We start from the raw sequence: 26,737 nt of genomic DNA on the forward strand, positions 1-26,737 counted from the left end.
TCCTTCTGCTGATGGGAACAGCCTCGTCAGGAAAATTTGCACTGACTTCCAGGATGGGGGGGGGTGCCCACAGGCAATGGCTGACTGCAAAGGGGGGTATGAAAGGCAGGATCTTTTGCATCATGTGGGATTGATGAGTCTGCAGCTCTGTTTATGCTCTGGAGCTCCCTTCAAATCAGGCCAAAGCTGGACTTTCCTGATACAACAGCCTTGCTCAGCTCTTTCCTCTCCCCACCACCACGCTTCACTCCCTCTCTCCCTCACCAGTTTGTCCTGTAGGCACTTGCTCAATAAATCTTGAACACCTGAAACTCTGATCTTCTCCCTCCTTTGGTCCTTGGACCTGGGGAGAAGGTATTCTATTCATTATCCCGTGAACAAAAGTAAGAATGTTGGTGAAAGGAGCCACCAGAAGGCAGAATTTTTCGAAGTGAAGGACACCATGGAGGGTAAAATTTACTCAGGACCACCTCTTATTTTTATGTTTTTTTAATCAACACATAATGCATGCACAGAAAAGCACACTGAAATATACGGCTTGCCGAACTTTTACAAGGACATTGCAGAACAAGAGGAGAAAGGGCAAGGTGTCACATACTCTCCTATAACTAGGCCCAGAAACAACCATCAACTTCCATTTTTGTTTCGCAGGCTAGAGCTTGTCACATCGCCCACCTACAAGAGGAAGGGAGAACTGGAAGTGGGTAAGATTAGGAATCTCTATAGTAATAAACACCATTTTGGCAAAGTCAGATTTTTTCCCCACTGAGTTTTCTTGTACGTATCAATGTCTCTCCTTTCCCCAGTTTCGGTGGCCCACCTCGAACCATCCCAGCCCAATATACAGAAGAGGAAAGATTTTGTCTTCAGTATACTCATTCCAATGATAAATTTTGAAGCACCTGATGGATTTGATTTAGGCCAAATACCGCTAAAGGACAGTGAAGTCACCTTGACTACAATTCGAGGTTCAATCTGAAACAAAATGACAGCTAAGAAACATTCTATAAGGCATATCTTCTGCAATTTTTAACAACTTGCAAAGAAATTTTGCATATGGATAGAGGCTACAAGGACACCTGATTACACCAAGAGAGGTGCACAATTTAGAGAATCACTGATGATACCAGGAACAACTGTAAAAATAATCACAGATCCTTTGATATTAATGCACATTGTCATAATGACGGCCATCACTGGCTGTGGGGCCACATTCCATAATGAACCTTTTTTGGGACTTAGCGTTGCATAGAAATGCCAGAGATACTGTTTCTATTAATGAATGTGTAGTTCTAAGCTGGGACAATGGCAAAACTATATTATTCTGTGAACAAAATTCTGCTGAATTCACAGACAGGTGACATTGTGTGGGCACTAATGTATATGGGGCTCTCTGTTATAATAAGGCTGCTATTATCTTTAACACAATGATGCTGAATGTGCCCGGGACTTATCGGTAGGTGCTGCTAGCCAAGACTTAACTCTTTGTGGTCTGAGTTAAGCAGCTCCTTGTGGCCCTATCAGTGGTTTCCAACCTCAGCAAGTCACAGTCTCGTTTTTACTTTATTTTCTTTTTTGCCTGCTTCCACCCTCCCTTTCTTTCTTTCCTTGTATGTTTTGGTAATGACCTCTTTGGCATCCAGATTCTTCTCTACATGGGAGCGCGTATTCTGCCCATTTGTCTGAGGCCATTGTTGACTGACGGCTCGATTCATGGAGTCTGGGGGAGATGCACCCTTGTACTTTGCCTGCGGCTCCTATCCCATCCCCCACCTACAAAGGCTCCATAGGGCAGTATCGTTTCTCCCAAAATAACGCATTCTCTAATGCCGAGCAGTGACTACTCTGTGCTGTAAAGAGACTTAGACACAAGATGCTGGTCCAACAGAGGGCTGTTCGAGGCAGGAAAAAAGCCCGGTTCTTGTGGGCCTGATCACACGTGGCACCCATGGTCATGCGGACACAGGAATTGGAGGCTTTCCTTCAATGAGGGGAGAAGGCCGACCTGGGCTTATTTTCCTCTTCTCCATTATCTGCCTGCCGGTGATGCACTTTCGGGATTATGGGGGGGAGGGCGGCAGCCTTGGTCCCTTTGACCTTTGCACTGTCATTGTTCCTTCCCTGGGAGAGAACCGGGAAGGAGAGGCCACCACATCTCTGGGCAGCTATTTCTGTCAACTGAAAAGGCCATTTAAGCAAAACACTTAATTACCTTTCCTCCTCCCTGCAACCCCTGGGAAAGTATGAGCCAGTCAGATAATGAGCTTAGAGAGAGCAGCAGCTTGGCGAGGGCCGAGATTTTCATCAGGCAGAGGAGTGACCTCACCCGATCCCATCACGAAACGGGGAACAGAGAGAAGGGCAAGAGGGTGGTATAAACACACTCCTCTGCAATGTGGCTGCGTTCTTTGACCGGTCGCGCTGCAAATTCTTGGAGCATTAGGGAGCTTCTCATTCCCAGGTAAAGCATCCAGGCCCGGCCTGTGATTAGCCCGTCCTCTGGGATGGAGGCCACTTTCGACAGCGCGGTCTAGTGTAAGGAGCCCTCAGCTGAGCATCCTCCCTGGGCACTGCCCTTGCTAGCTAACTTAACCCCCTGGGCCCCGGGTTTCCGACTGATAAAATGAGGATCTTGGACTTGGAGGGTCTCTAAGTTACCTTTACATTCCATAATGCTAAAAAAAATTGCTGCGGGTGTTGGGGAGCTGGGAGGTGGGTCTCCTGCAAGCAAGTGAGTGGACTGGCTGCAGCTGGGGGAGGCAGGGTGGGGCATCTTGTCGGGATGAGCCAGGACAGTGGAGGCGGCCCTCCTGGGGTTACCAGACCAGTAACAGGGGTTCTGCCTGAAGAGGTGCAGCCTGCCAAGTGAAAGAGATAAGGAGCTGACCCTTTAAGGTAAGAGAAGACGAAGCCCTGCTGGGAGAGCCTGGCCTCTTCAAAGAGCTCACGTCAGCCCTGGGAAGGGTGACAGAGTGCCTGCCTCCGTGACAGAGCTTGCTGGGCATTGTGTTCTGGCCCCTATCCATTTTGACCTCAGCGTGCCTCATGATCTCTGTCCCCTTGTCTGCCCTGCTTGGACCTGGCATCTGCCCTGTACCAACCTAACAAAGGACTGAGGCCATGCAGTTTCCCGCCCACGACTGCAGGCCCCGGTCTAGCTGCTGCCCACTGGGCCCCCTCCCATGATTGGAATGTCACAGCCCACCCCATTTTCCCTGCTGTCCAACCCTCCCACATGCCCCTCTGGGGTCTGGCCTCACCTTTCCTGGTCACAGGCAGCCATCTTGTAGTAATTCTGTGCGGCCTCCTGGTCCCCGCATTCGGACTCTTGGCAAAGGAGACTGAGAGGGTGAGACAAGAGGAGAGATTGAAGGTTACCACACCCGCGTGGGGGCCAGAGTGGAAGACTGAGAAAGTCACTCCATTTTATTCACTCCTTAAATTGCTGAGGTGATGGGGTTACAGCACTGAACACACAGACGAAAGCCCCTCCCCCAGCAGAGTCGAGTGCTGGGGAAACAGACAGGGACTAAAATAAGTAAGGGAAAATTAAACGAAATAAATAAGTTAAAAATATATTTAAAAATAGGTGTGTTAGAATATAATCACTACGATGGAGAAAAAGCAAAGCAGTGAAGGAAGACAAGACGTGTGAGTCTGGAAGGGGTTTGCAGTTCTAGATTGGGATGGTCAGTGAAGGTCTCATGGAGAAGGGATTTAATTAAAAATCTGATGGACGCGAGTAAGGAAGCCATGTAGACATCTGGGGGAAGAGGGCTCCAGACAGAGGGAATGGCAAGTGCAAACACCCTGAGGCATAATCGTGCTTGGTGAATGGAAGGAATGCAAGGAAGTTTGTGTGGCTGGAACTGATGGAGTGGGGTAGGGCAGTCGACTGTCAGGAAGGAAATAGGGGGTGGTGCGGGGAGACTGTGTAGGGCTTTGCAGACTACTCGTAAGAATTTTATTTTGAGTAAGCCGAGGGTCACTTCAGGGTGTTGACCAGAGGAAGTCATTGTCTGATTATGCTCATAGGTTTACTCTGACTGCTGAGCTGAGTGAACACAGAAAGAGGAACGAGTCAAGGACGGGCTCCCAGTTAGGAGGCGGTTGTGATCATACTGGTGAGGCATGTTATGACTTGGCCCAGACTGGAAATGGTGGAGGAGGTGAGTAATAGAGTCTATACTCGAAGGTGGAATGCCATGATTTGCTGATCACCTGGACGTGGCATATGAGCAAGAGTGGAGACAAAGATGTTTTTGAGTCGTCTGGTCTGAGCAACTGCATTAATGGCAAGGAGAAGGGGTTGGGGGGCCGATCAGGAGCTCAGTGCTGGAACAGTGTATTTGAGATGCCTGTTGGTCATCCACGTTGGGGGAGGACTCCACGTGGAGTCTGGGGCTCCTGAGAGGAAGCAGTCAGATATAAATTTGGTATCCACCGTGAATAGATGCCATATAAGGTCACAGGACAGAATGAGATTACCACGGAGTGTAGGCGGAAGGCAGCAGAGAGAGAGAGAGGTCGGGCCTGAGCTTCGGGGCTGCAGCATGAGGAGACCAGGGAGGTGAGGAAGACCAGGGAAAGGGGCTGGGAATAAAAGGCCCGGTGAAAAGGAAAACCAGGAGAATGCGGGACGCTGGACGGTAGATGCAGTGTTTCAAGGAGGGAATGGTTATCCATGGCAGCTAAGGCAAGGTCTGAAAATGACAACTGGTCATAGCAAAGTGAAGGCTACTGTCGAGCCGCATTTTCTGCAGAGTAAATCCTCCAATACGCTTTGATTGCAGCTCCCGGCCCCTACCTTAGCCACCGGGGGCGGGGGGGGGGGGGGCGGTTATGGGTTCAGGTCCGGCTAATCACTGTGACTGGTTTCAGAGATGAGCACGTGACCTGGACGGGGCCAATGGGACTTCCCTCCAGACATTTTCTCCAGGAGCTGGCCCCCCTCTCTTGAGATGTTAAGTGTTGGGATGTAAGTCATGCCCCCTCACAGACATCTTGCTTGTCGTGTGCATTCACTCTTTCTAAGGTGGAGAGAGAGAGAGAGTCCCCAGCAAGAGCGCTTGAACCAGCTCTGGATGCAGCTCTGCTAAGTCCTGCTACTCCTTTGGACTCTGTTTTATTTCCTAGCCAATAAACTATTTTAAGCCAGTTTGAATCAGCCTTCTGTCTCTTGCATCCAAAGGTGCTCTAACTATGTTCCTGAAGCCCGCTACTCAACAGTGGCAGAGAGTATGAAGAAGGACATGTTGCTGACTCACTGGTCATGCAAAGACCACCGAGCTAGGGTCAGAGACCCTGCCAGTCCTGGCCTCGCAACCCTCTAAATGCAACCTTACTAAGTGACCCCTGGGTTCGGGACTATTCTTAGCTGTCTGAAATTGTATGGAGGCGTTCAGCCCGGGGAAGGACCAAACAGGGTCACCTCCCTGCCTCCTCCTGTAGCAGCCTCTGACGCAGGCCTGAAATCTGGGGCAGGTAGGATTGCAACCAGAGAAGCTGGGGAAGGGCATCAGGTTCCACCCGTGACCCAAGAGGTGGCATCCTGTGGGGCCCGCCAGGGCTCAGGACTGGGAGTTCCCTAGGAGATTATGAAAGCCACGGCGGGGCGGGGGCGTGGGGGGAATGCTGTGGGCTTAGAGGGGGACAGGGTCAGCATCTGGGGAATGCAGATGAAGTAATGGGAGACCAGGGCATGGGAAGCTGTTGCTAAAACAAACTGAATAATTCTGCTGGACGAGGTTGATCTGGTCTAGAGCTGTTTTTAAAGGGCCAGCTCCGCACAAATTGCAGTGCCTTAAAGACACCTGGAACAGACACCCGTCCTCTTATGCTGGCTTTTGGCTCTGAAGGTCCAGTATGTCACCTGTGGTGTCTTCCCCGTGTGCTGAAAGGGAAAGCAATTTGTTTTTACACATCTTCTGGCTCTGTGCGCAGATAGGGTAGTCAGACCGTCTCATGGCTTTCTTGTACTTGGGCAGGTGCGTGAGTTTACCTGGGGAGAGCCCCGATCTTCTCTTTTTGCACCCTGACCAACAGAAATTATGCTCCGGTGATAATCCCTGGTTGCCTACGCTTCGCACACCGATCAAGCCTTCAGAGAGCCTTGCAGTAGCTGGGGACCGGAGGTCTTGGGGTAAATCCTTTCCTCTCAAGCTGTCACCTCATTGCTTCCTTCTCTTTCAGGATTTCTTTTGTTCCTGGAGAAGACACACCTTTCACATCCACCCTTTCATCACCTGACTGTGGTTGAGAGTTCCTTCCAACCGCAGACTTCACCCCCGTCATGGAATAGGAAGGATATGGGTTTAATAATCCTCATTAAACGTAGTGCCACACAGTGGAAATTTGTAGTATTTGACAGAAACTGAAACGCAACTGACTTGTTGCTTAGATAATTACAGGTAGAGTTTACCAGACTAAACACATTTGTAGGAAGGGTGAATTTAATGTGTTTAAAGGAAAAACTGTCTTAAAAGCTGTCAAGCACTTTAAAATGTCACATTGCACCCAAACAGTTGATTCCGGGTACACATAAATCTTCTGTATTTACAAAAGCAAGTTTTTGAGGATTTCTGGCAGGCGGTGGTGGTTTTGCCTACTTTTTACTTACTGCAATAAAATGACAGAAAAACCCTATCGTTCACTCTTGTTTTGCTCACTTACTTGGGTTTTCTCCCACAATCAGTCTGAAAACAAATGTTTTCCTTTATGGCTTTATCATTCCATGAAGTATATTCTTGGTGGCACAACTGAATTCTGCTTTCTAAATCATATGCAGAAAATGTTTTCCAAAATCTCTCCACACTTCTGTAGGTGGGACAGACACTGAAGGTGAGGAAAACCCTGGAGGCTCAGAGGTAGATGGGCCTGTCTCCCTGGGAATGTACTTTTCATTCTCGGGGCTCTGGTGCTTTGGGGCTCACATCATGATCTCTGGGAAGGTGAGTGGAACGAGGGCTCTGGTCTATTAGCTAAGGGTGTGCTAGCTGCCATCACAATGAAATCCCCACATCTCAGCAGCTTTGCATGTAAAAGTTTCTATCGTGACATGTAACTGTCCAAGGCGGATACTTCTCGTCCAGCAGCTCTCCTCCACAATGTGAGTCAAGGGCCTGAGCTTCTTCCATCTCGTGGCTCCCAAGACAGTCCCCAGAGTTGACTCATTCTTGCCCGCTTGGAAGAGAAAGGCACATGGGGGATTGCATGTAGTTCTATGACCTGGGATTGACACACATCAGTTCTGCTCATTTTCCACTGACCAGAGCAGGACTGATGCTGGACCGTGGCCACACCCCGCATCACAAGGGAGGCTGGGAAGTGTAGTTTAGGGGTGTGCCAGTGTTGGATACACATATAATAGTTTCTGCCTTCTGTAGCCATAATCAAGAGGTTTTTTACTCAGCAGTGGTTGTGCTCTCACTCCTAGACTGTTTGGGGATACTCACTGGGGCAGGCCCAGAGAGACTGAACAAAATCTGTTATTAAATTAATTTCCTTTATTTTCTACTCAGTTCTGCTTTTCTATTTTTATTTCGTTGGCTTCTAGACTCGAATGAAACATCTTAAAATCTTGGTCTAAAGTAACCTCTCAAAAAATGAAAAAAAGAAAAGAGTCTATAGCGAAAGGAGTTGACTTGATCTTGTTTTCTTGTACATCATTTGAAAATGAGGGGCTCCACACCAAAATATTCTAGTGGCCTGAAGCAGGCAGAATCAAGATGTCTCCCTCCCTGTCTTTCTGGAAGACCTGGATATCATTCATCACCGGGTACCTGACTGTCATAACGTCCTACCGCCGGTGAGTCAGCTCCCACACTCGGGCAGGTGGGGAAACAAAGCTCCAGCCCACCATAGAGTTAGCTGTGAAGTTACTGCAACTTGTTTAACCTTTCTAAGGCTTACTATTCTGTAAATTGTTCTCCGTGGCCCCTTATTCTGTTGAAAACGGGGTTGAGAAGTCCTGTCTCCTGGGGGCATTGTCAGAGTTAGGTTAGATACTGAAGGAGAAATCACCTAGCACAGTGCCTGACTTCGGTGAGACATCAATCACTTCCAGTTTCCTTCCTGCCTTTGTCCACACAGGGAAAGAAAGGTAAGACCCCTGGGCCTTTGTGAGAACGGCGGTGCCTCGGTGAGGGAGGCTCCCTGTCTCCGACCCCACTGACTTTACCGAGCTCCAGCCGCAACAATAGTTCTCTCCATTCAGGCAGAAGTCAGAGGGGCTGAGTGGGAGCCAGACAAAGGAGCAATTACCCCCACATGACTGCCTACTAAGAATTCTGGCTGGAGAAAAGGCTTTTCTGCAGTCTGTTTTTGCAGATTCTGCTCCGGGAACCCAAGAGGTAAGGCTTTCGGGCAACAGGATAGCCCCGATCTCATTGTCCCAGAATTCAACTAGCTCACCTCTGGCATTTTCTATGCCCTGTCTCTCTTCTCTCACATATTCCCTTGATTCATCAGCGTCTCTTTATTCCTGTTAGCACAGTTTCCATTGATCAAGCTCAGCTAACCCGAGCATACTTCACACAGACACATGGACACACACACACACACACACACACACACACACACACACACACACTCTTTCTCCCTCCCTCCTTCCAAGAAAAATCTCACCTCTACATGGAGGATGGTTTGTACACTCTGTGCTTGGGCTCTGCCTGGGTACATGTTAGAAGATGAGAGTCACTTCCCCCAGCTCTCCTGAACTGAGTTTATGAGAACCAGTTATAATCCTTAAATCTTCTCATTCTTATCAGGCTTATTTCTAACTTAGTTCTGGTATCCCACTTTGAGCCAGTCAGAGGAAAAAAAAACAAAACCCTTTGCATTGGCAATTCTGCTGCACGACTGTGCACCAACAAGGATGATATTCTGGGATAAATCAGCAAAAGCCTTGGCTGTTTCAGTAGTAATCCTAAAGATCAACAGAAGAAATTTCTTGAAGTGGATGGATAAAATTCTTAGAATAATCCCGCCCAAGCCCTCTAGAATTCCTTTATGATGCCTTTATATATTTCAGCCTTTCACATAGGAAGATTCCAGAGTGTCGCCCAAATGAATGTGCCACGCTGTTGGCAAGGAGCATGCCACTGCAAAAGGGATTAGACTGGAACCTACCTTTGGAAGGCGTGTTGGGAGAGACAGTCCCATTGATGCTACCTAAAATTCTGGGGAAATGTCTTCAGCAATTTTTCAGTGTGATGCAGATACGAGAGCTTTTCTCACGCTGTTGGGAAGGTCAGGGAAAGTGAAATGACCCAGTGGGCCAGGTTAGCACTGGCCTAGCTAGAAACTTGGCCAGTGGACTGAACTGAAGAGCCAGCAGGGTTTAAGGGCAAGGTGCGGTCTGGAAGGCGGGGCTGAGGCTGGGGTGCAAAGTCCCAGGTGCTGCGGATTGGTAGTGGGTGGGGACTTTACTAGGATTGTGCGGATGGGGTTGTTCACTGTATGGAATCTGGACCAGAGATGGAAACTTGGCTGGTGTTTGAGAAGCACATGAGCAAGAAGCTGGGCCTAGAACTGTAGCTTATTCCCTTAAGTCTTATTTATCAACAGGAATCTTCTTTTCATAGTCTCCCTTCCTCTGGTCCAGCATCTCCCAGAATTTAATGTCAAAGTAACACAAAGAAACTGTATGTGGAGGATACTTATTTGGATACAGCAAATTCTGTGTAATTATCCTTAAAAATAAACGGCATATACTTCTTTGCAAAAAGATTTATTTATTTATTTGAGAAAGAGAGGGGGGTGGGGGAAGAGGGGCAGAGAGAGATGGAGAGAGAATCCCAAGCAGACTCCATGCTGAGTATGGAGCCTGATGTGGGGCTTGATTTCACAAGCCTGAGATCACAACTTGAGCCAAAACCAAGAGTCAGACGCTTAACCCACTGGGCCACCCAGGCTCCCCAAGGGCATATACTTTTTAAATTGAGGTAGACTTGACATACAATAAACTGCACATTTAAAAAGTGTACACATTTATGAAGTGAAGTGTTCTACACTCACGAAAACATCATCACAGTCAAGATATAGAATACATCCATTACTCCATAAAGTTTCTTTGTACTTCTTTGTAGTTCTCCCCATCTCTGTCCCTTTCTGCCTTACCTCCTCTTCCCCAGACAAGTATTGATCTTTTTATTACAGTACATTCATTTGCATTTTCTACAATTTTATATAAATGGGATTATACTGCATACACCCTCCCCTCTTTTTTTTTTTGATTTGCCTTTCTTCACTCTTATTTTGAGATTCATCCATCCTGTTTGTATATTTCAAGAGCTCATTCCTTTTTATTGCTGAGTTATATTTCATCAGATGGTATTATAATATTTGTTTATCTGTTCCAATTTTTGATGGGCATTTGGTTGTTCTCAGGTTTTGGATATTACAAATAAAACTGCAATGAGCATTTATGTATAAGTCTGAGTAGGAACATATGCTTTTTTTTTTTTTTGGTTAGGTAAATATCTGGGGACAGAAAGACTGAGTCATACAGTAGGTATACATCTAATTTTTGAAGAACCTGATAAACTGTTTCCATTTGGCAGTACCATTTTGGATTTATACACTAGCAATGTATGAGGGTTCTAGTTCCTCTATGTCTTCACCAACAACTGATAGAGTCTATCTTTGTAACTTCAGGCATTCTAATAGATGTGTTGTGGTATCTTGTATGTCCTTAATGACTCCTGATGTTGAGCATGTTTTTATGTGCTCATTTGCCATCTGTTTATATTCTTTAGTGGCTGTTCAAATCTTTCGTTCATTGTTTTTAAGTTGTTTGTTTTCTAATTATTGAGTATTGATAGTTCTTTATATATTCCTATGCAAGACCTTTGTCAAATATATGCCTTGCAAATATCATGTGGCTCATCTTTAATCCTCTTAATGAATATGCATTCCTTCTACAGCCTCTCCCGTTGCTGGGTAATATGACTTGAGTTCTTGCTCATGGAACATGAGTAGAAGTGAAGTGTGCTATTTTTGGAATAAGTCCTTAAAACAGTGTGTGTTCTTCTCCAGGCTCTTTTATGTCCTCAAGCCAATGATCCAGCTTTGATCATGCTGGTGAAGACAGTGCCCTGAGGATTTCAGAATGACCTTGTATAGCAGGTTTACTCACCTTTGAACTGTGGCATGGTAGAGAAATAAACTTCTTTCTTCTTTGAAGCCACTGAATTTTGGGGTCTTTTTGTTACCCCTCAGCAGCTTAACCTTACCCTAACTGATATACAAAGAGAGTTACTCCTTCTTCTTCCTTCCTTCCCACTTTGAGCACATTCCAACAGAAGTTCAGTTTGGCTGTCCTAAGGATGAATTCACTTTTCTAGACAAGAGAATAAAAATTTCTTGAGCAATCAGTTAAGGCACTGGGCTACGCATCTTACCTAAAAAGAGGAATAAGACTCAATTCTTGCTCTTGAGAAACAGATGGTCCAATGAAAATCTTTTAAGTTTATGCCCACCCAGTTTGAAGTTATAGAGTTGGTTGTTCAGCAGCTTAGGGACAAAATTTTGCTGAGCTTAGAAGAATCTACAGAAATGCAGAAATTTGGCTTCAAATAGGTATTTTTCTGTTGATATTCCACAAAAAAAAAAATCACATTAAGATGAAACTGAACTTTGGCCCCTCTGCCTGCCAAATAAGTACAAGGTCTCCATGTCCAGGTACCTGCAGCCCCACCCTCAGTGTAAGTCTCCCCAAGTTCAGTGAAATAGGGCAATTGTCATTTATTTGAGTTTTTATGGGCCATAGACTCCTAATATAATTCAACTAACTTACTTCTTTCAGGAACCTAACTGAAGTTTACAGATGAGGAAACAGATTCAGGAAGGAAAACTAACCTATCTATGGCCACAGAGCCAATTAGGGATGGAAGCAAGTTATGTAACCAGTCCTGCTACCAAAGTCTAAGCCCCTTCCTGCAAGCTCCGCTGCTTTCCATGGGAGCAGCTTTGGACTTAGATTACTCAGATTATTGCTTCGGGCTTTTTTCTTTTCACAGAAGAAATAACCTCACAGACTCTGGTTCTGCTCCCACAGTCTATTCAGCCCCAGGCTTGAGACCAGCCTCTATTACTCAGAAGAATTTGTGCAACTCCATACTTCTTTATCTTCAAGCATCAGCATGTTTGACTTTTGTTTTCAATCCAGAACCTGCCTTGTTTTTATAGAACCAAAATCCAGCTTCGTTCTGAAAATGAAATGACAAATAGTCCCTGGAAAATAACACAGATCCCAGGACCCCACTTTAGAACAATCCAAAGTCAAAGTGTCTGGTTGGATACTTTCATTACCAGCCTGTCACCTTGGTAAAGGTTTTTAGACATATCAAATCAGAGGAAAAGGAAAGAGACTCTTTCTTTTTCTTGTTGTTCCAGATCAGATAATGTTGCCGGATTAGTTCCTCCACTGTGAATTCACACCACATGTACCCACATGCCAGCCCTTTGCTGAAAGGCCATCAGCTATATTGCTTCCTGCATAATCATTCATATTTTGCCTCACGCCTTCCCTTCTCCACCTCTGTTTCCGGCTCCTCCCCCTGAAATAGCAAAATGCTTGCAAAGGAAATGTGTCAACAGGTGAAATTTATACGAGTTTCCTGGCCCACACAGAAATGTGAACCACAGGCATCCCCAAAGGAGAGATTTTCTTACCCAGACACTTACTCTCTTGAATATGCCCTGATTCATTCATATATGAGTTCTCTAGAGAAACCAGTTATCTTTTTTCGGGAATCACAGTATGGAGCTCCTGTTTGGAAAGAGTGGCTTTGATGAATGCCAGTTGGGATTATTTAGTTGCAGTTACAGAAAAACCCAACCCAGACTAGCTTAGTCAAAAGGGGAATTTACTGATTCAGAAGCCAAAAGAGCTAACCTCAGGAACAACTCTAGTCGATGCTCGAGCATATCAGTAGCACCTGCTTATTTTTTTATCTCTATTTCTTTGTTCTGGCTTTCTTTATGTTGACTTCAGCTTTAAGTTTTATGGGTACCAGAAAGGTCCCTGCTAACTCGATTCATTCTCTTATGTTTTAGGTCAGAGGTTATGAGTGAGAGTCTCCTTCCCGGAAGACTCAGGAAAAATATCATTGCATTTCATTTGGCTCTGACTAGGCTACATGAGATCCATGAACGTCAGTGGACAGGGAAATGAGACATGCTGATGGCACAGGCCTGGGTCACAAGCCCCACCCCTGAGGCTGGGCTTGGCGTCAGCTTTAACGGGACTGTGCAAGAATCAGGTGCAGACCAGGAGGACTCAGGCAATGACCACTGCAGTGAGTTTTGCCTCATAAGAGACGATGTGTATGCATCACATCACGTTTTGTCTTCACTGCACAAGCAGCTGCACACCTTGAAAATAGCAAGCATCTATTCATGTAAAATAAGAATCCACATCCAGGCCAAGCTGACTTAGAAAGGGTTACTTTCTGATTTAACTTCCAGCAAGGAGTCTAGTTTGCCAAAATTTGGTGTAAGTGGGGCAGTATAGAAAAAGTACTCAAAAGTATCTCCGGTTCTATAGCAGGACCATATTACATTCTTTAAAGCTTGAGGATCCTCCAGTGGTTTGGTATTGAAGCCTCTTGCAATAAACCTTTCTGACTGCTTTCCTTGAGTTTTTGTTTTTGTTTCCTATGATGACTACGATATTTTAGTTATAAGGACCTCTGTAGCCTGGTCAGGCTGGCTCTGAAGGGAGTGGAAGAGTTTATGGCAGAAAGTTGAAACCTGGGAAGCCCTGGGAAATATTTTGACTACATAATGACACACATACCAAAAGAAGTTCTTGATGTTGTTCTTTTTTCCAATCACTCAACTTCTTCATGCGTCTTTCTAAATAAACATTTGGGATTAGGATTTTTATCAGTCTTGTCAACTCTTGACCTTAAATGTTCAACCTTTAAACCACCGAACAACTGTTACTGCTTATGTACTTCCTCTCTTCAAACACTTAATTGTCGATTGTGTGTCAGACACTTTCTGAGCACTTTGCGCACATTATTTCATTTATTCCTCCTAACTATTCTAGGACAAGAGACTATTATTATTCTCATTGTATGGAAGATGAAACTGACCTAGAAGAGGTTAAATATCTTGTCCCAGGTCACACGGTTCGAGCCAGAGGTCTTAACGTCATGCTACATAAATAAGACAAAGGTTTTGCCCCTGCGCCCCATGGTATAGCACAGGAAGACAGACCTATAAATGAACGACTGCATTAAATGTTATATTCACCATGATAATGATCTACATGGGGTAAGCAAGGCTGGGAGAGAGAGAGAGTAGCCATTTCCCTATGAGGGTGGGGATGATTTGAAATGGGTATTGGTACAAGTTCTCCAGAGGAGGCTAGCCTCAGGTATATGAGAAGGTGCTGGTGGGTTAGGGCTGAGAATAGCATCCCAGAGCTTAGAATGTATGCAAGTAAAGCACTGAGGCATCTAAAATAAGTGCATGACGGGAGAATTGCAAACTCTTTGGCTTGGCTGGAACATAGGGTTCAAGAAGAATGTACGGAGGAGGAGCAGGACCCAGTCCATGAGGAGCCTGGTTGTAGTGAGAGGGATTTAATCAGAAAAGCATGGGGAACCACTGACAGGCTTTAAGAAAAAGGTGACACTTATTCATAACCAGTATGTCTTTCTATTTTTACAATCCCCAAGCTTGAATTATTTTTGGATTTTTTAAATTGTGTAAAATATACACAACATGAAATTTACCATTTTAACAATTTTAATTGTATATTCAGTGGCAGTAAGTACATCGCAATGTTGTACAACCATCTGTAATATCCATTTCCAGAAAATTTCCATCAGCCCAGACAGAAATTCTGTACCCATTAGACAATTCTTCCCAATTTCCGCTATAACCTATGTCAGTCAGTGGGAGCTGCCTTGAAAAATAAGGAGGAACAAGTATATAGATCCTCAATATACATTGTTGCAAAGAACACTGTGATTTGTGTTCTTTTAAAAGGAAAAATGTCAATGACACTCTACATTTTAGGGATGCGAGAGTCTGTAAGTGGCATGTGAGTGTGTTGTTCCTGCCAAATCTGCAAGATAATGGGGCTCTTCCATTATGACTAAGATGCCCATCTGTAGTTTTCCTTTGAAAGGAATGCCACTGACATTGCTGAGGAACATCCCATGGCATCAGCTTAGCCATCAAACACACATTAAGCACCTGCTGTGTGCATGATCATGTGTCAGGTGCCATAAACAGGAAAGAGTAGGCAGTGATCTGCAACTTGAAAGGAATCATAATGTAGTTAGGGAGAAGAGCATGAACATGTCCATCTATGACCTAAATAGAATCAGTTCACCCTCAGGACCTGACCTGTGTTGATTATATCTTCTCACTGCACTGTGTATAGCTCTTCACAGCACTAATCACATTATATATATATTTTTAAAGATTTTATTTATTTATTTATTTGACAGAGAGAATGACAGCGAGAGAGGGAACACAAGCAGGGTGAGTGGGAGAGGGAGAAGCAGGCTCCCCACTGAGCAGGGAGCCCGACGTGTGGCTTGATCCCAGGATCCCGGGATCATGACCTGAGCCGAAGGCAGATGCTTAACCAACTGAGCCACCCAGGCACCCTCCACATTATACTTTTACATCAGTTTGAATGCCTCCTTGTATTAACCATCAGACTGTTCACTCCATAATGGCAGACATCTTGTTTTTTGGCTCATTACTGTCCCTCCAGTGTCTAGCATAGTTCTTGGCACATAGAACGTGTTCAGCAAGTATATAGTGAATGAATGGTTGCTATAATTAATTTTTTAAAAGATTTTATTTATTTATTTAGAGAGCACAAGTGGGGGGGGAGGGGCAGAGGGAGAGGGAGAAGCAGACTCCCCACTGAGCAGGGAATCTGACCCGGAGCTTGATCCCAGGACCCTGAGATCATGACCCGAGCCTAAGGCAGAAACTTAACCAACTTTGCCACCCGGGCACCCCTGGTTGCTATCATTATTTATGTGTGCATATATGTGTGTGTATTATAGAAACTATTCATTCTATATATGTACAAGACATATGTTTTGAAAACACAAACAAAAAATCCACAACTATAATCCAAACCATTTTTTAGAGAGCTGCCGCTTTGGAATCAGTAGCTTCTTTGAGGCCTTAATCCCATTTAGCTGTGGCTAAGACTTCCGTGTTCGCCCAACTCTGTAAGTTAGGCATATGAGTGTACCTGTCTCTCGGTTCTTTGTGGGAGCTGGCCAGCAGTGGACACAGTTTCGTCAGGCTTCTAAAGCATTCAGACAGACTCACACTCTCACTCCTCAGCACTAATCAGTTAGAAGACTATTTATAGACCTCAGCACTCCTCTTAACTCCTGCCCCCTCACTCTCAGCAGACAGCCTCACCTCATGACTCATTGAGAAAACTGAGGTCATCCGGGTGCTTTCTGTCACTTCCTACTTTCTACGTACAATTTACCTCTACCCAGTCGGTCCTCCGCTGAGCCTGCCCTGCGGCAGGGAAAGGTAAGAGGGCCTCCCTGGAGAGCGGCCAAGCCCCTCCCAGAGTCTGCCTCCTCCTGCTCTCGATGCTCCCCCTCTATTCCTCACCGCAGCCCCTCCGAGGAGTCTCTGTAAATCCCTCCTTCGTTTCTCCTGATGCCCCCTCTACCCGTGAATAGGCTCCATCCCATCACTTTCCTGACTGTTACTGCAACAGCCTCCTAACCCGGCTTGCCTTTCCATTTTCCTTCTCGCACAGCGCAGTCGGAAGGATTCTTTTAAAAGGAGGGTCATGGACAATTCGCACTGCCCTGGCTCCAACTCCCCCGCTTGTCACTATTTCCAGAAATCATCTCAGGATGTAGATAATTAAGAGTGATATCTAATCCTCTCTCATTTTTCCATCCCCTCCTTCCTGCCTCCCTCTGAAAGTAAATCCTTTGCATAGGTGGATATTTATGTATAGTGATACATTTCTTGGGGTGCATCTTACAACACGTAAGGCACACGGGGTGTGAGACATCTTGACTCCATCGTGGGGACTGGTCTTCCCTCTGCTCCTCACCACCTTGTCAGGCACCTCCTTTCTTCTCTCCCAGCTCGCTTCTCACTCCCTTCTCCCCCTCCTTTGCTCCCAGCACCCCTTGAAAATTAGGTTCTTGTATCTCCCATATTGCTACTGTCATTTTTTCCGTCCTTATCTTCTGCTTCCAATAGCGTCGATCCTGTTCGCCTTCAGACTTCCCACCATATTCCTCTCCTCCCTCCCTGCTCTCCAGTGGTTCCTTTCCCCCGCCCCCTGGGTGTCTCTTGTTCTGCCTGCCCTTGAATGCTTTGCCCTCTGGTTCTGGGCACTGCCCACCACTTCCTCTCCCAGCTCTCTAAGCTTTCTGTGGGTGGTTTTATCCCCTCACATACTTTTCGTGCATTCCTTATACGGTGTGATTATACACACATTGTATTGTGTACAGGACTCTTAGCAGTTCAGTGTCATCCTCCAGGCCTTCTAGAGCTTTAGCAGGGCATTGTGGAGGCTTGCTTACTGGGCTGTAGGCGTTATTCCAAGGAGAATCAGATCGTGGTTTTCCACAAGTTATTCCCTCTGTTTTATTGTCGAGACGATGCCTGAGGACAAGAAGCATTTTGATGACATTAGAAGATGAAGCAGCACATTTTCTCAAGTCTTCAAGCATTTCTGGTTCTTTTCCTATCTTTCACCACAATACTTGCTGACCTTAGGATGTGCTTTTTGAGTTGGGGCCTGAAGGGACCCTTCTGAGCCCCCCCAAAAAGTGGGGGGCCTGTTGCTGGGGCCCTCCTGCTTTAATCTGTGCCTGGCAGCATCCCCACCCCCTCTTTCTCACGCAGCATCATCAGCTCTCCCTTCCACCTTCCTCTCCTCAGCCGCCCATGAACCCGATCCCGCTGCTGACCGGGGACCAGATGCTCATTACACAGCCGCTGCAAGCCCAGCTCTTTGCAATGGAGGCGGCAGGAAAAAGAGAAAGGCTTCCACTCAAGGAACATCGATTACAGAGGCTAGCATGCTTGCACGGGGTTTTCTAGAGAAAAGCAGACAACGGCATGTTGTGCCATAAAGGTGAGTATTTTTCCAAAAAAGCGTCTGCATTCATTTTCTCCTGCTGCTCTAAGAAACAATCACAAACACGGTGACTTAAACTCACACAAAGCAATCTTCTTACAGGTCTGGAAACCAGAAGTCTGGAAGCAGTTTTACTGGGCTAACATCAAGGCATCCACAGGGCTGGTTTCCTCTGGAGGCTCCATGGGAGAATCGGCTTCTTTGATTCCTTCCTCACCTTACCCTCAACCCATTTGCTTTCAGGATCACATCCCTTCCTCCCTCCTCTCCTCATTACTCAAATCTTCCTCCTCTCTCTCCTAATGACCCTTGAGATTACATTTTGGGTCCACCAGACAATACAGGATAATCTCCCCATTTCCAGATCCTTAATTTAATCACGTCTGCAAAAGTCCTTTGGCACATAAGGTAATATGCACAGATGCTGGGGAGTAGAACATGGATCCTTTGGGGGACAGTATTTAGCATACTATAGTTTTACCCACTGAATTTCACCTGCCCCTTGACTGCTCACATATCTTTGTGCCACTTTCTTGAGTCTTATTCCGGCCAAAGAATGTTACTTAATAAGGCATTTCCATAGATATGAATATGGGTATATATGAAGTTATTTATTATTTATGCATTTTCCTATGTATTTTATAATTTTCAAGGTATACTGACACATCTTTAAGAATTTAGAGGGTATGATTTCTGTGTTCTCAGTGCTTGTGTTTAACTTCACAGAAAAAAACATCATGCCAATATTATATATAACTTCTTTAAGCCTGTGGAAAGAGAGCCTGTACGAAGACCCGTAAATGTATCGTGGGAGATGTGTCAGTGGTGTACGGGCGTTGGGCTGGTTGCTCAGATGCCAGTAAATGGTACCACCTTCTTTCTAGTCTACTAAACTCCAGCGTCCAATGTGCCCCTCACCACCCCCCCCATTCTGCTGACTGCACCACCCAATTCACCTCCAACTTCCCCAGTTTGTCTTTTGGCTTTGTCCACTGTCTTCAACACCCAGTTGGAGAAATTTCCATTGAGCTTTTATCCTTTGTCCACCTCTGTCCTTCATGACTTTCTTCTTCAGTAATCTTATCTACTCCTTCAACTTCAACTCTCATCCATGGGGATAAATTCCAGACCCATATTTAGAATGTAAAATACTAAAAGTAAAGTATTTCTTTAATAGTTTCTCAAGTGCCTTTACTGTTTCTCTTGGTTTAAGATGTTTTAAGGATATGTTTTAATTTGCAGAGGTTATATATTTTCATGATCCATCTGGGTTGAATATTTGGTTGGGTAATGCTCTTTTTATAAACATACATAAAAAACAAACCTTACTTAATATAATCAGGCTGTCTAATTCACTTTAAAAAAAGGGATAGACCCAGAAAGATGCATTCAAAATTGTGACAGATTAAATTTGTAAAAACTTGATTCAGAGTATTCAAGTTTAGAATGGAGATTTAAGCAGAGCTAATGGGTCCATTTGTTGCTTACCATATATAACACCAAAGGGGTTTTAAATTTGGTGCTCATGCAATGAATAAAATCACACTCCCCAGCTCACATCACAACATAAAATAAAACGACACTATGCATTATAAGCGTATGTTTGCTAGTAAACAGACTATCTTCTAAATAGAACTGCTTGGCTATTGTCTTTAGGTCAAATACCTCAAATCTCTAGGAAAATCAAGCTTAGTGAAAAGGAATAATAAATCACTTGTGAAATGATAAGGCTTTCCTTCATTGAAGTCAGTATAGTTTTTTGGTATTGGGCTATCATTTGTTGATGATATTGATACATGTAGTTTTTAGCACTTCCTCTGAGTAGCATTCCTTTCATCTGATTTTTATATTTATTATATTTATGATAAAGAATGGGAACAGTTATATATTGTTGGGCCTCATCTCTGAAGTAAGTTTCTAAATACAACTCTTGTAAGTTTTAGTTCGCTTGCTAGTTACATGGTTGTCAGTTTCATGCAGCGTCAGATATATGTCCTTTGCTTCTAAATCTGTCCTGGGAGGAAAAAACATTTTACAATCTCCTTAAATATTAGGCAGATTTTACATTTGTCTAATATACTGCTATTTTCTTATATTGCTTGTGCTCATCATAATTTCTGTGCTTGTGGAAATTACCATATTCAGTGGTATGAACTGTTAGTAGTTTCAGGTATATAAACCACAGGCTTTCTGATTTCCTTCCACTGGTTTTTTCTAATAACTTCTAAAACCATGGCAATATTTTATTTTATTTTGGGGGGATGGGCAGAGAGAGAGAGAGAGAATCTTAACCAGGCCTCATGCCCAGCAAGGAACTCGAGGCGGGGCTCGATCTTACAATCCTGAGATCAGGACCTGAACCAAAATCGAGTCAGATGCTTAACTGACTGATCCACCCAGGCGCCCCAACAATATTTTCAAAACATTTATCATAAGCTATGTTGAAGAAACTAACAAACAGAAGTGGGCAGTGATCCTTCATGGAATATATTTATTTTTTCACTCATTCCTTCCCCATTCACAGATCTGTTCATCACTCACTTATTGAGTGTTTGCTGCACACAGCTGTATAGTCCCTAAGAAGATAAGCATTATTTGGCAGAGAGTTTGACTTTCATTAGCCAGTAGTCTAATATGGAACTTGTTATTAAAAAACCTGTCATTAAAAATAAAATCTACAAATAAATTCTCTCTTCCATTAGACCATGAGACCTGAGACATAGAAGGCTCAGCTACATTTTTTTCTGTAGAAAGAGTGAGATCTTTGGTCTGATTTTGACCTGTGTTTGAACCTGGACTCTTTGCTAGCAGCATGATCATTACCAAATTACTTAGCTTGTTTTGTCTCTACTTCTCCATCTTTAAAATAATGGTGTAGGGTAGGGGTGGGAATGGGTGGATAATAATAGTTACCTTGCAGGTTTGTTTGTAAAAATATGCCTAACACTTAGTAGATATTTAACGAATGTTAAATGAATAAATACTGTGGGAGTTCAGAGAAAGAAAAATTCACTCCCAGTTTGGCTCAACAGAGAAGGCTTCTAGAGCGCTATTTGTTCTTACAGAATCTGGGGGATGGGCACGCTTTGGAAATAGAAATAATTCCCTCCCTTTTAAAATGATGGGTATTAAGGAGGGCATGTGTTGTGATGAGCACTGAGTGTTATACGTAACTAATGAATCGTTGACCACTACATCAAAAACTAATGATGTACTATATGCTGGCTCACTGAACATAATAAAAAAAAACCTGCTTTTCTAAGGTCGTTCAGTTGGTTAACTGTCTGACTCTTGGTTTTGGCTCAGGTCAAGATCTCAGGGTCGTGAGATAGAGCCCCGCGAAGTGTTCCACACTCAGTGCGGAGTCTACTTGAGATTCTCTCTCTCCCTCTCCCTTTGCCCCTTGCACATGTGCGCTCTTTCTTTCTCTCTCTCAAATAAATAAATCATTAAAAAAATTAAAAAATAAAATGCATTTCTATTTCTTTTTCCTTTTGTTCAAATGAGAACACACGGTTTCTTTGATCATGCTGTAGTCTTTATTTACACCTCTTCCAAAGGCAGCACATAATCAACGGCCAACTTTGTGGGGAAGGACTCTCAAGACGTCTTAAGGAGTGGAAGGCTCACAGACAGCTCATGGAGAATGGGATGGATTGAAGGATGGGTGCCAGATAGTGGCAGGTGGCTGTTTTCATGTAGCAGGTAGCGGCAAATGAAAGAAGTGTGTGGGGATCACTCTCCCTAGAGGCCATTCATTTCTCTACAGCTGAAAGGGTAATAAGTTGATCCCAAACAAGACCAAAAATTCAAAATAATTATGACAGATCAGTCAAGCACCCCTAAGTTTATCTGGATAAAAATTCATAAGCACCCTCCAGTGTTGACAAAGCTGTGACCTCTGCAGAGGCTTGAAGGAGAGGATCAGAGTTGAGCTAAAAGGGCTGTTCTATCCCATAAACACATGAAAAAGATCCAAATTAAAATGAAATACCCTTTATACCTCCTAACCTTAAACCGTGATTGTAACTACTCTAAGTATGAGGCAAACAAAGGTATTTCCCAAGTTATAAACACCTAATTTATGATTGCCATAACTTATGAATGATTGGTTGGGTACTGGTCTCCCTCTGCTCACATCTCCCTTCTTAGAAAACACCCAGGTTATCTTGCGCCCACAGTGCCACCTGATTATCAGTGGAGTACAGCAGACTCAGTGGCTTGCACTACGGGGCCTCCTGTCCCTCCCTCTTTTTACAGCTCAATCAATTCAAGTTCAGACCTGTTCTCACATATCTCATTTAACATCCTTCCTTGTTCCCCAACGTCTTCCAGTTCTTGCCCAATTAGATCAGAAAAAAAAAATTATTATTAGTTTTTCTACTAAGAATTTGATGCTGGGGTGCCTGTGTGGCTCAGTCGGTTAAGCATCTTGACTCCTGGTTTTGGCTCAGGTCATGATCTCAGGGTTGTGAGATGGAGCCCCGAGTAGGGCTCCACCCTCTGTGGGGAGTCTGCTTGAGATTCTCTCCCTCTCCCTCTGCCCCTCCCCCTACTCACACTTGCCCTCTCTCTCTCTAATAAATAAATAAAATCTTTTTATTTTTTAATTAAAAACATCTTTTTAAAAAAGATTGTATTTATTTATTAGAGAGAGAGCACAAGCAGGGGGAATGGGAGAGGGAGAAGCAGGCTCCCCGCTGAGCAGGGAGCCCGATGTGGGGCTTGATCCAAGGACCCTGAGATCATGACCTGAGCCAAAGACAGATGCTTAACCAACTGGACCACCCAGGCTCCCCTAAATAAAATCTTTTTTAAAAAAGAGTTTGATGCTATGGAATTAAACAAGGAATGCAGAGTCTGGCCCTTACTGAGTTTAAATCTAAAGTAGAAAATCATTTATCTCTAGGCTTATCTCTCCATGAAATGAAATGAAACAAGGTGGGGGTATTATGATCGGAATCAAAGTTATCATAATGAAAAGTAATTTTTACAAATTTCTTTCTTTTTTCAATTACTTATTTTCTCTCTCTCCTTCTCTTTCTTCTTCTTTTTTTTTTTTTTTTAAGGTTTTATTTATTTCTTTGACAGAGAGAGACACAACGAGAGAGGAAACACAAGCAGGGGGAGTGGGAGAGGGAGAAGAAGGCTTTTGCCGAGCAGGGAGCCCCATGTGGGACTTGATCCCGGTACTCTGGGACCATGACCTGAGCCGAAGGCAGCCACCCAGGCGCCCCTTTCTCTCTCTCTTTTTTAAACCATTTTATGGCATCTGGTCTGTTAATACACTTTTGCCTTATTTATATGACTCTGTTCTATTTTTCAGTTATATACTAGTATGGAAAATGTGCACATGCTGGGTGGGGAGCTCTTTGTCTCTCATTCGCCTTTTCCTTTTCCCGGTGAAATCAGATATCCACAAGAAAGGGCTAAGATCACAGCACATGGTGGCAAATGCACAGAGTAGCCTGTAATCTCTCTCGCCTTCTGTGCTTCCATTTCCTGCCTAGCGAACATATCAGCAAGTGTTTTTCTGCAGCGTGGGTAGGATCAGAAGTCAGGCAAAGACGATTCGGGTTCCATTTCTATTATGAAATAATTGTCTTATCTGCATGATAATACACACATATAGTCCTGCGAAATTATCTACATCCTAAGCATTCATTCATGCCCCAGAGAGGATGATGAATGTACCAGATGCTTACATGTTGTGGTGAGATCAGAGATGGGTGGAGCGGGGCAGCTTGCCAACTGTCTGGGTGGCTATGTCAGGAGGATGAGTCATTCCAGCAGCTCCTCTGTACCACCCCTGATACTGGTTTTAATACGTCCCACTGGAAGAAGGCCAGAGGCCTTATACCAAAATTTAGGCCCATTTTTCATCTTTTGGCAATAGTGTGTTTCCTCTATTACCCTTATCCCCCAGAAAGCCACCGCCAGGCCATTAGGAGCCGTTTGCAGACAGACCGTGTTTCCTCAAAGGTGTGGTGTGATGCTTTGTTCTGAGGCTTCCATTCCTGGTTTATACTTTATAGTTGCTCCTTGAAATATTTACCAAAACGTGTTATTTAAGCTTGGGCCAGCTCTTAGCCTAGAAACCAGATCATCTCATTTTGTCAGAATCGATAGCCCTCCACGATTCTTGGGCTCCTTCGCGTCCACAAGGCTTCTAACATTAAATACTCCAAAAGCCTTCGCCCGCAGACCAGGGTTCGACATTGGTCTTGAAGGGGAGGCTAATGAGAGGAAATGCTCTGCTCTGGGCCAAGCACCGTGAACACGCTGACCCCCTTCCTCCCCCCACCCAGCCCGCCCCCGGCTGCCGGCCGAGCACAGGACTGGCCTGAGCGGACCGAAGACCACCGAGGCCGTGTGCCAGCCATGGCCTTGGGGCCTGCGAGGCCGAGCCGCTGCGTTGCCATGACGTGCGCAGGAAGGGGGCGTGCGCTCCTTGGGTTGCTTTTGTGCTCTTGCGCTAGACTGAGCTGTCTTGACTTGGGATCAGACCGCCCCTGCTGTCCTATTGTCTTAACCAGTCGGGTTGGGGGGTGGAGGAAGCTGAGAGGAGCGCTGATCTGAAGATTTCTATAGAACCCCTGTCCAGGCTTCCAAGAGATGGTATCCCAGACTGCATCCGTGGCCAGCCTGTTGGTGGCTGAGGCTGCCTGTCTACCCGGCGAGCTAGCAAGACGCTGATGCAAGACGCTGCATGATGCAGGCTGTGGGAAGAGAGGTCCCTTTATTTTGCATTTGGCAATGTGATTACGTGTAAGTGTCTGTGTCACCAAGACACACACAGCAGAACTGCCCGCTTGTGCGATGTGATGAGGCCCAAGGGATTACTTTTATGCCTTAGATTGGGACTGATTGGGACTAAGACACCTGGCGGTTTAGAATGTTTATTTATCTGCCAGTTTGTGCAATCAGTCCAGAGCCAGGGGCCAGGCTGGTGAGACAGAAATGTCTTGGTCAGGGAGTGTGGAAATTTCTGGCTTCACTTTTAATCTATTTTTATGGCCATCTAGATTTGTGTTACCGTTTGGTTTTCTATGACCCTGGAATACACACAAGCCATAGGATTCAGAGGGAACCTCAGAAGATTTAATGTAATTCATTTTGAAACCTGTTGAATGTTTACTCTAACAAATCTAACAAGTTCAAGGGACACTTTTTCAATTCCCGAATTTTCCTTCTCTCTTTTTTGGTGTTAGCTGACAAAATCCACCATAATAGAGACCTTGGGCATTGTTATGTATGTTGGACCACTCCTTCTATCTCCAGTTTGCCAACAAATCCTGTTGGACTAATGTTTCCCAAATGATGTTCCAAAGAATTGGGTATCATTGGGTCAAAGGACTTACATAAATGCATTTTTCTCATTAAATTCCATTTTTCAAAACCATTACCCTATTATATGATAAATATTCAACGTTAAAATGGATAGTTGCAAAATCAAATTAGCCCAGTTAGGGGATATTTACTTTGAGGATTTTCTGAAAACAACATTTGTGAAGGTTTAGAAAAAAAAAAAAATAGGTAGGAATAATTTACCTAAGATCAAAAACATGCAAAAGACCAAAGCATTATTTCTCTGAAAGAAGTTATTTAGAAAAGCTCAAAACATCTGGTTTGTATTATAAAATATAAGAGTAGAATGAGTAGTGGATTTTGAGACATCAGCTTCTATATTTCTGGAATTTTATAATCGCTCTGTCCCAATTTCTTTAAAAACAAAAACCAAACCTCTGTTTTTACTATCTATATTTTATTCAGTTGTTGGGGAGGGGTGGTGGAGTGAGTGTGGGGGGACATGATATTAAAGGAGGCCCACATGATTTTTGTCCCTTTACTTTTCATATCTCAATTCCCCGGCCATTCAATTTACTTTCTGAGGCGCTGACAGCTGGTAATACGCTAAACTGCAATCCACTTTTCAAAAGTTATTGATATTTCCTAACTGAGGTTTAATGGTGTGACTTGGCTTAGGTGAAAATGTGCCAAGGTCTTGGGTCTCCGGTGCCTCATCCAGGTTTGTTATGGTTCCAGGAGCATACTGCCAGGAGCTAGAAACCACGTTGCCTTGTCCTCCCAAGGCAAATGAATCTCAAGTACATATTACTTTCAAACTACTCTACACAGACCAACTGAGAGAACAAACAGTGATTCTTTCTTTTGGGCTGTTTATTGGTTCAATTTATAAAAGCTGGTGAGTCTAAAATATTTAAAATATCCAATTCTGCAAAATTATTATCCCCCTACATTATAGAAAATAGTCCAAATTTGTTTTAGTAGAAAGCCATTAAGGGAAACAAAAAAAAGGTTGATAGATCTAGGATGAGATAGTGGTGAGGGTTGCACAACATTGTGAATGTACTAAATGTCACCACGGGTGAATTTATGTTGTGTGTATTTTAAAACACACACACACACACACAGTCAATAGAAAAAGGTTATCTTAGGGCACCTGGGTGGCTTGGTCGGTTAAGCGTCTGCCTTTGGCTCAGGTCATGATCCCGGGGTCCTGGGATAGAGCCCTGTCTTGGGCTCTCTGCTCAGTGGGGAGCCTGCTGCTCCCCCTGCTCATGCTCTCTCTCTTTCAAATAAATAAATACAATCTTAAAAGAA

At 44.4% G+C, this 26,737-nt stretch overlaps 2 long non-coding RNA genes across 4 annotated transcripts; both read left to right on the forward strand.

Moving 5' to 3' along the window:
* The first annotated feature begins 2,322 nt into the window (after positions 1 to 2,322).
* Positions 2,323 to 9,727, forward strand: LOC115939536 (uncharacterized). 3 transcript variants are annotated; one of them, XR_014144198.1, is made up of 4 exons: positions 2,323 to 6,142; positions 7,556 to 7,807; positions 8,216 to 8,351; positions 9,032 to 9,727. It is a non-coding gene; the product is annotated as an uncharacterized LOC115939536 (long non-coding RNA). The 3 variants fall into 3 exon arrangements; XR_014144199.1 differs by having other exon boundaries at positions 2,323 to 4,169; positions 5,988 to 7,807; XR_014144197.1 differs by having other exon boundaries at positions 2,323 to 7,807.
* A 6,680-nt stretch (positions 9,728 to 16,407) lies between these two features.
* On the forward strand, positions 16,408 to 19,291 carry LOC115939535 (uncharacterized). The gene is made up of 3 exons (XR_004074329.2): positions 16,408 to 16,533; positions 17,914 to 18,109; positions 18,215 to 19,291. It is a non-coding gene; the product is annotated as an uncharacterized LOC115939535 (long non-coding RNA).
* Positions 19,292 to 26,737: the final 7,446 nt, after the last annotated feature.

Source organism: Leptonychotes weddellii, chromosome 4 (genome assembly GCF_054177405.1).
Source record: "Leptonychotes weddellii isolate Sample4059 chromosome 4, ASM5417740v2, whole genome shotgun sequence".
NCBI lineage: Eukaryota > Metazoa > Chordata > Mammalia > Carnivora > Phocidae > Leptonychotes > Leptonychotes weddellii.